General features: G+C 40.8%; 1 long non-coding RNA gene across 3 annotated transcripts; it reads right to left on the bottom strand.

Moving 5' to 3' along the window:
- Window positions 1-9750: 9750 nt before the first annotated feature.
- Window positions 9751-11544, bottom strand: LOC307046243. 3 transcript variants are annotated; one of them, XR_013810115.1, is made up of 3 exons: window positions 10492-11544; window positions 10045-10105; window positions 9751-9962 (listed from the first exon to the last, which is right to left on the bottom strand). It is a non-coding gene; the product is annotated as an uncharacterized lncRNA (long non-coding RNA). The 3 variants fall into 3 exon arrangements; XR_013810116.1 differs by having other exon boundaries at window positions 9751-9944; XR_013810114.1 differs by having other exon boundaries at window positions 9751-9944; window positions 10045-11544.
- Between the last annotated feature and the right edge of the window lie 299 nt (window positions 11545-11843).

Here is an 11843-nt window from a genome sequence, read left to right as displayed (position 1 = left end):
GTCCGGGAGCTGCTGCGCAGATGCCCTGGTGTGTAGTATGGACTTGTGTATCCTGCCACACTTAAAATCACAACCTCAGCTGGAGAGCAGAAGTCATTTGAAGACCCAACCAAGGCAAAGCACTACATTGAGACGGATTTGCACCCGCGGGGCCCGGAGGGAGAGTGATAATCAATGTTGGGGCCATGACAGGTACTGTTGGAGCTGCAGGATAATGTCACAGCCTGTGTCACAACTACTACATTTTTGATTGTTAACTACACTACAGTTGGTTGCGCTATATGTGTGGACTATGGACGATGAGTCAGGGAAATTACAACAATGCAGATGTTCTTAAGTTATAGCTGTTTGTATCTCCCAACTGTAGGTGTTTAAGGCTGTTTTAAGTTATGACCACATAAGTGCAGCAATGTCGGTACTATGTGAAGGGCCATGTTTCATTTAAATTCATATTGTTCTGCCCATGCACAGTTCAGTCGAGTGTTTAGATTAGTCTTGACGTGTTATATGCCGAGTAGGACGAGTGTTTGTAGGGCAGTCTCAGGCCTTAAGAAGACCAGCCCGGGGATCCAGGATGGTAAGAGTTTATTTTTTGTTACTTTTTTAACTTTTGTCTGTTTTACGGTACTTTTTTGTTTCTCTATTGTTTCATGTCTTAACCCAAGATTGCACATGTGTGTTCAGATTTTGCCAACTTTCAAGTCCAGACCATATATCCAGTGGCAGAGCTATGGCTCCTGATGCTGTAAATAAACAACAAGGTGCATTCTCTTTCATCAGCTGGAATGTCAAAGGCCTAAATAATATGGTGAAACTATTAACTATTAATATGAAAATATTTTCCCATTTAAAATCACTGAAGCCTGATGTGATGTTTCTGCAGGAAACACATCTGAATATTAACTCCCAAAAGAGACTAAGATGCAGTTGGATTGGACAAGTGTATTATTCACGTTTTGATTACAAATCCAGGGGCACAGCAATTTTAATTAGAAAGGGGATACCTTTTGAACTCTCTGAAAAAATATCTGATCCCAACGGTAGATATATTGTTGCAGTTGGCAGGTTGTTCAATACTCCTTTAATATTGGCTAATATCTATGGACCGAATTGGGATGACTCACAGTTTTTCATAAACTTCTTCTCAGCCCTCCCTGACCTCAATACCTAAAAATTGGTATTGGGTGGTGATTTTAACTGCGTTCTCCATGCCCGCCTTGACAGATCTAACCCTAGACCTAATAGTACCCTGTCAACATCTGCGATAGCTATAAACTCCTTCCTGCGCTCCTGTGGCCTATCTGACCCGTGGCGGGCAAAATATCCTAATACTAAACAATTTTCGTTTTTCTCCCCTGTCCACCATAGCTATTCCCGGATTGATTATTTCATTGTAGATGACCAATTACTTCCCTTAATCCCCAGGAGCCAGTACCACAGCATTGTGCTATCAGATCATGGTCCAGTACAAATGGATATGATGTTTCCTGGTAATATAGCACCCCAACGCACCTGGCGTCTAGACCCCCATTTGCTTTCATATGAACATTTTAAAACTTAGCTCAGTGGCCAGATTGACTTTTTTCTAGAAATTAATGACACCAAGGATATTTCGAGGAGTTTTCTATGGGAATCCCTAAAAGCTTACATCAGGGGACAGGCTATTTCATACACTGCACATAAAAACAAAGAGAGATCTAAGAAACTTAAAGAACTGACACACAGCATTGCAGATGTTGACAGACGGTATGCTCTCTTGCCCACGGCAGATCTTTTTAAAGAAAAAGTACTGCTTCAATCTCAATTTAACACACTTTCGACGTGGAGAGCTGAAAAAAATATTTTAAAAACTAAACAGGTTTACTATGAACATAGGGACAGAGCAGGGAGACTCCTCGCACTTCAGCTCAAGCAGCAGGCGGCTGGACAGACGATCCCGAGGATCAATACGGGTGCCGATTCGACTTCGCATAATCCCCAAATAATTAATGACCAGTTTAAGCAATAGCCTACTATTCTACTTTATATCAATCAGAGGTAGATGTTAACTCGTCTGAAATTCAGTAGTTTCTGGATTCCTTACATATCCCAAAACTCTCACCAGACTCCCAGTGCTCCTTAGAACAGCCATTAACGGTTGAAGAAATAGAAGGCGCAATCAGACTGTCTAGTACAGGGAAGGCACCAGATCCCGATGGGTTCCCCATCGAGTTTTATAAGGAATACTCCTCAAAACTTGTGCCGGTTTTAAAATCTGTTTATGAAGAATCACTGGTTAATGGTAAATTGCCACCAACACTCTCTCAAGCGACAATTTCAGTGATATTGAAAAAAGACGAGGATCCCTCACAGTGTAGTTCCTATCAGCCTTCTTTGTTGTGATTATAAAATATTGACTAAAGTCCTTGCGCAGCGATTAGAAGCCTTTATTCCTACCATTATTGATAAAGACCAAACAGGTTTCATCTCTGGGCGACATTCATTTTTTAATTTAGGCTACGGCGGTTACTTAATCTATTACTGTCCCCTAAATCCACAGTACGGCCTGAAATTATCCTGAGCCTTGATGCTGAAAAGGCGTTTGATAGGATTGAGTGGAACTATCTTTTTGCTGCCTTGGAAACATTTGGAATGGGACCTGTTTTTTGTAAATGGATTAAGACAGTATACTCAGCTCCTACAGCCGCTGTAAAAACAAACATTATTTCCGATTATTTTATGCTCTACAGTGGAACAAGGCAGGGATGCTGCCTGTCACCCTATTTATTCGACATTGCAATTGAACCCTTAGCAATTGCTATCAGAACGGACAATAGGATTAAGGGCGTTTCCAGGGGCAACACAGTGCATAAAACATCTCTACAGATGTAGCACTCCAGATAGGACTCACATGGGTGTGTCCCAGTCAAAAGCCCAGCGGATCCCAGTGGCTGGGGGTGTTGCCAAATTGCTAGAGGGCGTTGCCAAATTTCCCCATTTGTTGAATTAAAGGATTTAACCATGAGATGGCGCTTCATTCACAAATACACAAAGACAACTGGGTGTTGCAGAACTTATTCTGTTTGCAATGTTTGCAGCTCTGCAGTTGTGTTTGCTGAATACTGTAGCATTTAATCACTTATTTGTTATGGTTTTCACAGGCTACTATAACGAAATAACATCAATATTTTAGATCAAATAAAGTATATAGTTTGCTTTATGCAGTATATTTTTTGTACTATTGTTGGGGGGTTTTTACACAGTACAGTAGATTGAAGTAAATCAATTTATACATTAAGATAAGATAAGATGGTCCTTTATTAATCCCCGTGGGGAAATTCAGTAGTTCAAACAGCATCAGGGTAAGAGTGAAAAACAGGATAGCACAGATTCACACAGATTAATCAAATCAAAAATAAGATGAGCGATAAAAATAATAATAATGAGAAACTATGAAATAGGAAATGAATAAAACTAAAATATAATTATCATATAATATATTATAATGTATTGTATTATTAAGTAATATCATACATTAACCCCATTATAGCAGATGCCACATTGAATGGATGAACACATTTATGCATCAATAATTACAACAGAGTATTTCTAAATACAAGTCGTAAATATACAATATGTATTTAATATGAATAACATAATGATTAATTTCAGATGATAATACTTTTCAGGGTTAGGTCCGGTCTGACAGCGCTTAGCTCTCTGCTGAAGATCACTGCTGCTCTAAACAAAGTCAAAAATCCTACATCCAAACGGAATAAATATAATTAATTATTATTAATACGTTAAGTCTTGTTCATTGTTTTTCACTTTTATTAAATGTTTGATATTTCCGGCACAGACCCTTTCATACCGGCAATGCGCGATAGAAACAACAGAAAGTGCGACAGTTTAAAGAGCCTGTGACAGCATCCCAACAACTGTTGTGCAATGAAATATTGGGCTACTAGTCACCTCGAACCGTTAGTTTAAAAAAGAAGGTGCGATACCGTTCCGATAAATATCAATAATTTCGAACGTTGCAGGGAAATTCCTTCGACTCATTTTGAAGTTTTGGGGGAAGCCGGAAGTGACGTCAATGCGGGAACGCTTCACTGTGCGGCGAGAGAACCAAACACGGACAAAGTTTATTGTCATGCGTAGAAATGGTGAATTACTGAGTTTAGGCACGTTAATAACGTTTTAATGAAGTTGACTACAGTATATTCATATTTGTCAGTGCTTTCATGTCAATTCGGGGAACATAAACATAAATGATCGTGGTGAAGATGATGATTAAATTAGGATTAAAAATCGGTAGTGAGAGCTGCTGAATTTCCTCCCGTCGGATTTGATATAAAAACAAATCGATTATTTTTGTAGTTGTAAACTCAAGCGGATGAAACTACATTTATTAGTGCTTTCATGTCAATTCGGCGAACATATGATACATTAAATGATCGTGAGGAAGATGATTTAAAAATAGTTTGTTTGAGCCGGTCTGCATTTCCTGATCAGAAAACAAACCGATGCTTTTTGTAGTTGTAGTACACCAACATGGATTAAACGTGTGTTTTTTTTACCACAATGTTGGTGCTGCAGATACACGCTTTACAACATCAGGAGGATACGTCCCCAGCTGACCCAGAAATCAGCGCAGGTTCTGGTCCAGGCTCTCGTCATCTCACGCCTAGAACAGCGCCATATAGATAGAAGAGTTACGACAGCGGAAGTCCAAAAACGGTTATCGTCACGTGGTTCATGCAGACGAGGATCGTTCCCCGGAAGTTCATGGCGGGCAATGTGAATGCATTGATAACAGGAGATAGAACTACGATTTTTGGTAATTATTTGTGAATAAAGGTTTTGATTTGCAATATTTATAGAACAAATCGATATGTGTATGTATTTACATCAATATGTTTTAAAAAATAAAATAGAATTTGCTAATATTAAGTGATAATATTAGGATTAGTGTGAACAACTAGTTTACATGTTAGGCTAACAGTGCCTTGCTTAAAGAGCCTATTGCTGTTTATTTATAGCTTTGAATTCTTTAAAACCAATATTATCTTCTTAAACTTGTATGGTAGTCGCATCATTTTCTAATGTTTATTGATATATTTAGAGGGAGGGGATCTAAAGGAATGCTTCAAAATTCAGATTAGATTAATTTCTACCATTTTCTTAAATTCATGGTAGTTTCAGTAATCCCATGGTAATTGAGGACACAATTTATCTAAATGACTAATGTCATCTTTATGGCTTTCAGAAAGGACAGGAGACCGACAGGTGACTATCAAAGGACTATCAGCAGCAGCATGATGATGATGTTAAATGTGTTGTTTTAGGAACGTCCATTGCAAATACATGGAATTCAATAAACATTGAAGAGCATATCATGCAGTTTGTCTGTGCCTTTTCCTCCGTGCTGCCTCCTAGTCGCCACCACGGTTTGCTGTGCTGCCTGGGGATGCTCAAATCGCTCAGAGAAAGGATTACGAATGTACGGCTTCCCCACTGACACAGAGCGCAGGAAAAAATGGCTGGCTCAAGTCAGCAGGAGCAATTTCACGACCAACAGCAAAACAATATGTGAGGTAATTATATACAAACACTGCATTTGCACTTTTTCACAAAACGAAAACCACACCATTGGGAAAGCTTAATGTTTTGTTTAATACAAAAAAACAGGGGAAAGGCTTGAAAAACACAGAGTTGAGACTCAGGGTGCAGGGTGAGGGTCTCAATGCAGGTATTCAGGCTCCATTGAAACCCCTCTGGTTCTTGTGCTGAAAGAGGGAGTAACAGACAGGAGAAAGGGTTACACAGACCTATAAAACACACCTATTGGATGGGAAATTGCCTTGGGGAGATAAGGTGTGGTCTTTGTTCCCAACTGAAGTTATGGAACTTTATTATTTGTGAGTTTAACAAAGTATGACAAATGGCATCAGAAACAGATGTGATATGAATTTCCTATAAAGTTGTCTCACATTCTTGGTCATATTTTATATACAGTATGTAATGAGTATAACATGTCCAGTAAGTTTAAAGTGTTTCCTAATACCGTGTATTCAACCACTATGGAATATGTATGTGGGCAGACAAAACTGAGTTGTTCTGTGTGTGAAGTAACCTCAAGTCACTCCGCAGGCACATTTTGATGCAGACCAGTTTGTCAAGACAAAAAAGGGCAAGACTAGGCTGAGAGCAGAGGCTATACCCACCATCTTCGTGCATCGCCCTGTGGTCAAAAAGAGAAGGGCCCCTGCACCACGATCCACCCCGGGACCTGTATCTACAAAGCCCATAGCTCATGATCACAGCTATAGTGTGAAAGGTGACACAGGTATAATAAGTATGAACTCTTAGTGACAAAAGTCATATTTCTTATTTTTAAGTGGTATAATATTTTAAATGTTCGAAAATTTACAGTGCCATGTCTTCTACTTACATTAGTCTCAAAGATTGAAGGAAGAAGGGATGAGGAGACTGAGAGAAAGGAAAGTTTGGGTGAAGAAAGAGAGGACATGGCTAGTGAGGAGAGACAGGGAGGGTGGACACCACCCACTCAGCCAGCAGCCAGTCAGCATACGGGGGAACCAGCAGCCACTCAGCATACAAGGGAACCAGCAGCCAGTCAGCATACGAGGGAACCAGCAGCCAGTCAAACAGATCTATTAAAAAAATTAAAGAGAAAATTAAAGAGCCAAGAAGGAATCACCAAAAAAGCAAAGTCTGCACTAAGAAAAATCAGGAAGGAAAATGCAGCTCTCAAGAAAACAATGAAAATTAGGGACAAGAAATATAAGAAAACGTTTTCAAAAGACCAATTTAACACTAGAACCGCCAGAGGTCACTGTATACCTAAAACCGCCAACGGGTAAAATGTACCCGCTATTGATTTTCAAGGTACAATGTTCTTTTATTTATCATACAGAACAGTGAGTTTTGATTGCACAGGGATGAAATTTATACCAATAGAATCTGTGGACTCTCAACTTTTCATATGACATAGTTTGTGCAGATTACATGAAGTATAAAATATCGCTAAGAGTGCTGATTTAAACGCTTGGTGTTAGACTTGTGTTTTGTTTAGGTACAAATCTCTCTATCTATCTATAACTATCTATCGATCTATCTGTAATGTTCTGTTCAATGGACATATAATTGTCTACATAAACAGACGACGCGGACTACTTCTCTCATTCCGAGTGTCCATCTTTATTCCATTGGCACGTAACCTGCACACATGCATTACGTCCTCAACGTGAGCTCAGTCATCCAAAATCTTGTATTCTCCAAGATGTTACACTATCTATAACTATCTATCTATCTATCTATCTATCTATCTATCCATCTATCTATCTATCTATCTATCTATCTATCTATCTATCTATCTATCTATCTATCTATCTATCTATCTATCTATCTATCTACAGGGTGTCCGCGGGGTCTTAAAAAGTATTAAAAGTTGATAAATCAATTTAGCGAAAATTAAGGCTTTTAAAAAGTATTAAAAAGTATTAAATGGCATTTTCCAAGGTATTAAGAAGTCCCACAGCAACGACAACATGAAACACCCTTTAATTTACTGAAACGACATGTCGGGAAACCCCACAAGGCGGCCCCATGCATAGCGCGCCGTAAAATGCTGCTTATTATTTTAAGTTTCGTTGCCTTGCTCCGCTCTGTGTGTGTGGGGGGGGGGAATAAACGACTACGGTAACGGGTCCCAAGGTGGGAAGACCGGCATACGCAACGCTCTGGGGGTCCAACGGCTCCGTGTGTGCCCTATATGATCATTTTCTGATAACGATGAAAGAGCCCGCCTCCCTCTCCCCACGTCTCCTGCTGCTGCTGGGCTGTCAGAAGAGGGGGAGGAAAAGAGAGGCAGTCACCGTTTATTAAATATTATTATATTATTATACAGAGAACAGAGTCGTTATCAATTTGTTTTAAAGCTCAATAAATAACAAAGAAGACCTCTGACCGGCACTTTCCTAATTTTGTACGGAAGATTTAAACTTTAACGGACATGTTGACCGGCGGAACATTTTTTTTACGGAAACTGCCGCACGGTCCCCTCGTTCCTTGGAAAAGGCGGAGAGGTGGGTGTTTTTCATCTGCTGGTGGACTACCTGAGAGATACAGCAGGAGAACACGCCGTCCACCGAGGAGAATAAACAGAAGTGCAACCATGGCAACCATGCTCCGGGTTCTTCTTCGCTGCTTTTGGTGTATTTCGGGCGGCAGCAGCGCCACTTACAGGCATGACATATGTACTACATCGTTTCCAGCATTTGCAGCGGTCTAGTGTGAACGGACACGTTAATGAATCGAATGCGTGTGAAAGGAAGCCTTTTTTGCGCTTGCGTATGCGTTTTACCGTGTGGGGCCGGGGTCTAAGCCAAACTATATACGGTCACAGAGATCTGCTATTTTAAAGTAAAGTCAACACATATCGACCCTAAATATAGTCTATATTAAGAACGAAAAAAATCATAATATATATATCCTTTTTTGTAAACATATGACAAATGTGTGAGGGTGATGAAGTCAGAGCATCGTCTTATGTGCCAGGGCTTAGCCCCGGACAGCCCCAGCCCAATTTAACCCCTGGGTATTTGTGAGGGAGCTCCTATATGGCATTACCCCGCTGAAGCTCACCAAAGTTTAATATATTTCATAGTTCAAAGTTTTGTCAATTGTTTTGTTTATTGGTCAAATACTGGTTTCTAATGTTTTCTGAGGAGTTTTACTGGAATGAAAGAGCACAGAGTACAGAAGCAACAAAGCAGCATACTGCATTAAACCTGACCTTCACAGAGAGGTTGAAGTTCATGTGGAGAGAAGGCTTCAGTAGTCTGTCTGCACTCTGTTTAGTTTTGCTATCTTACAATCAATATAGTAAATGTGAGGTAAAGTGTGTTGCCAATGTAACCGGTTAGAACTCAAAGTTGCGATGAGGTCTTAAAATGTATTGAGAGGGTCTTAAAAAAGGTCTTAAAAGGTATTAAATTTGACTTCAGGATTCCTGCATATACCCTGATCTATCTATCTATCTCTCTCTCTCAATCTCTCTCTCTCTTTATCTATAAGGAACTGCAGTAGACAAAAGGCGTTGCTATAGCAACACGTCACGTTTACGCTGCATTTTCAATGAGGTAAATATTACCCGCTGGCGGATATAGGTATAAATGGTATTTTTGTTGGGCGATTTTTTCAATCTGACTTCATATTGACAATTGTTATCAACAGAGGGTGCTACATAACACATTTTCAGGAAATGTCACGGACTGGGAGACTTTAATATGTTATTGAAAACAAGTTACATACAATCAAAAAACAGCTGCGGGTAAAATTTACCCGTTGGCGGTTCTAGTGTTAAGGCATTAAGCAGACTCACCACAAAGGGGATGAAATGGAGCAATGAGAAAATTAAGAAGGCTTTAAAAATTCGCTTTGCGTGCGGACCAACGGGTTACAAAACTCTGCAGGAATTGCAGATTCCCCTTCCAGGAATAAGGACACTGCAAAGAAGGATGCAATGTGTTAAGTTTGAGCCTGGTGCGTAACAGCTAACATCACTGCCCCTCCACCCGTAACATCACTGCCCCTCCACCTGCCAACATCACTGCCCTCCACCTGCCAGCACCCAGCCAGAGGAGCGCAAACAACAAAAACAAGCAAGGTGTCCCGTCATGTACCTGGAAGTTTGGGTTGGCAAAATGGAGTAAGAGAGGGACTTGAAAAACCTTGGTGGCTCTCTACTCATGTTGTTACAGTTGTCTTGGTTACAGCTCTCAAGTTTTTTTTTTTGCCATTTCCACATCTTTAGAAAATATGAAATAAATGAAGTGAAATCAACCTCTTCTCTGGAGAACAAACTTTGATTTCTCTGTCTTGTGAGTTTGCAGTCTTGCAGTTTTGCTCCTCCACCTGTAACATCACTGCCCCTCCACCTGCCATACAGTAGGTTACTAACAAGATTACTTATATAATACAGTGATAGAATACATGTTTAGTATGCTTACTTATACAAAACAGTAGTATTAAACTTACCTTGTGTTTTCACTCTCACTTAAGTCCCTCTCCCTTTGCCATCAATCCAAAATCAGCTGAGCTGCAAAATTATACAGACAGGTAATAATCAACATAATCACAAGGACACAATATGGCTCTGCTAAAAACACTCACTCTTACATGCACCAAAGTTATATCTAATATTTAACTCCCTCCACCCCCGCATGCAATCCCGTTTAGAAGCCCCTCTTCTCTAATTCAACAACGTTGGACGAAATGACATTAAGAGAACGGAATTTACAATTAAAAGGCTGTTCAACGTGTGTTGCTAACTTGATCCGGTATCCTAGCTTTATCTGTTATCTGTAAACGTTCCCTAAATCTACTAATTTAGGGATAATCCACTGACATCCTTCAATACACATGTTCATTTGAATCAGATGTACTGATAATATCCGCAATATAAATCTTTAAACTTCTTCTTACCTTTAAAAGTCCGTCACGAACGGTCTATTATGCTGCAACTCTACAGCTCTGCTAGCCTTGGCGCTAACTTCCGGGGAACGATTGAGAGGCTCCACGATCCGCCATTGCTGTAAAAAAGTGGTCCATTGGACTGAACGGAGATGACGTAACTCTCAGTCTATACGGCGCTGGCCAAGACTACTGCAACTCCCTCCTGGCTGGTTTACCTGCATGTGCCATCCGACCTCTGCAGCTCATCCAGAATGCAGCGGCTCGTCTGGTCTTCAACCTTCCAAAATTATCCCACACCACGCCGCTCCCTTCACTGGCTTCAAGTAACTGCTAGAATCCACTTCAAGACACTGGTACTTGCGTACCATGCTGTGAATGGATCTGGCCCTTCCTACATCCAGGACATGGTTAAACCGTACACCCCAGCACGTGCACTCCGCTCTGCATCAGCCAAACAGCTCGCTGCACCCGCACTGCGAGGGGGACCCAAGTTCCCATCAGCAAAAACACGTGGGTTTGCTATCCTGGCTCCAAAATGGTGGAATGAGCTCCCCATTGAAATCAGGACAGCAGAAAGCTTACACATCTTCCGGCGCAGACTGAAAACTCATCTCTTTAGACTCCACTTCGAGCGATTGAATTACAAACAAAGCACTTATATACTAATAAAGGGCTGGCTTATCTAAAGCCAGTTGAGTAGCACTTGAAATGTTTGGCTCTATGAAACCTGATGTACTTATATGATTCTGTTTTCTTCAAGGTTGTATCTTCCTGGTCGAATGCACTTATTGTAAGTCGCTTTGGATAAAAGCGTCAGCTAAATGCAATGTAATGTAATGTAATGAAATTAATGGATAAAATGCATGGATTATTATTATTATTATTATTATTATTATTATTCCCACTCCGGTCGGGACACTAGGTCCACCGTTCCCCCAGCAGCGAGGCTCCCCCCGTTGAAAGTTTACGTGGGCTGGGCTGGGTGCAGTGGCGGGCTGGCCATCTTGTCTGTCAAAATGCATCTTACGTTTCTAACTTGCAATATCATTATTTCCGCTCTCTTCACTCCAGAAGAGCGATCTCCCTGTGTCTCTCTGTGTGTGGGGGCCTAACAGACATGCTGAAGCGAACACAAACCTACAGACTGGGGGTTGGGAGATCACTGGGGGGGGGGGAGCTGTGGAATGTGAGCATCCCCCTAGGGAGACTTACTCCACACATTCCGATGGCCAATTAGCTTTCAACAAAGAGCTTGCAACATGGGGGGTGGGGGCTTTTCAAAAGAGAAAATGCAGATATAATTCACTCTCCCGACTCGCTGGTATCTCGAGCTGAGCGCTCATTGGTGGTTTGTACCCGCT

This window comes from Notothenia rossii (assembly GCF_949606895.1).
Source record: "Notothenia rossii genome assembly, chromosome: 7".
Classification (NCBI taxonomy): Eukaryota; Metazoa; Chordata; class Actinopteri; order Perciformes; family Nototheniidae; genus Notothenia; species Notothenia rossii.
Note: the sequence above shows the minus strand (reverse complement) of the source record. Positions and strands in the feature narration are given on the sequence as shown.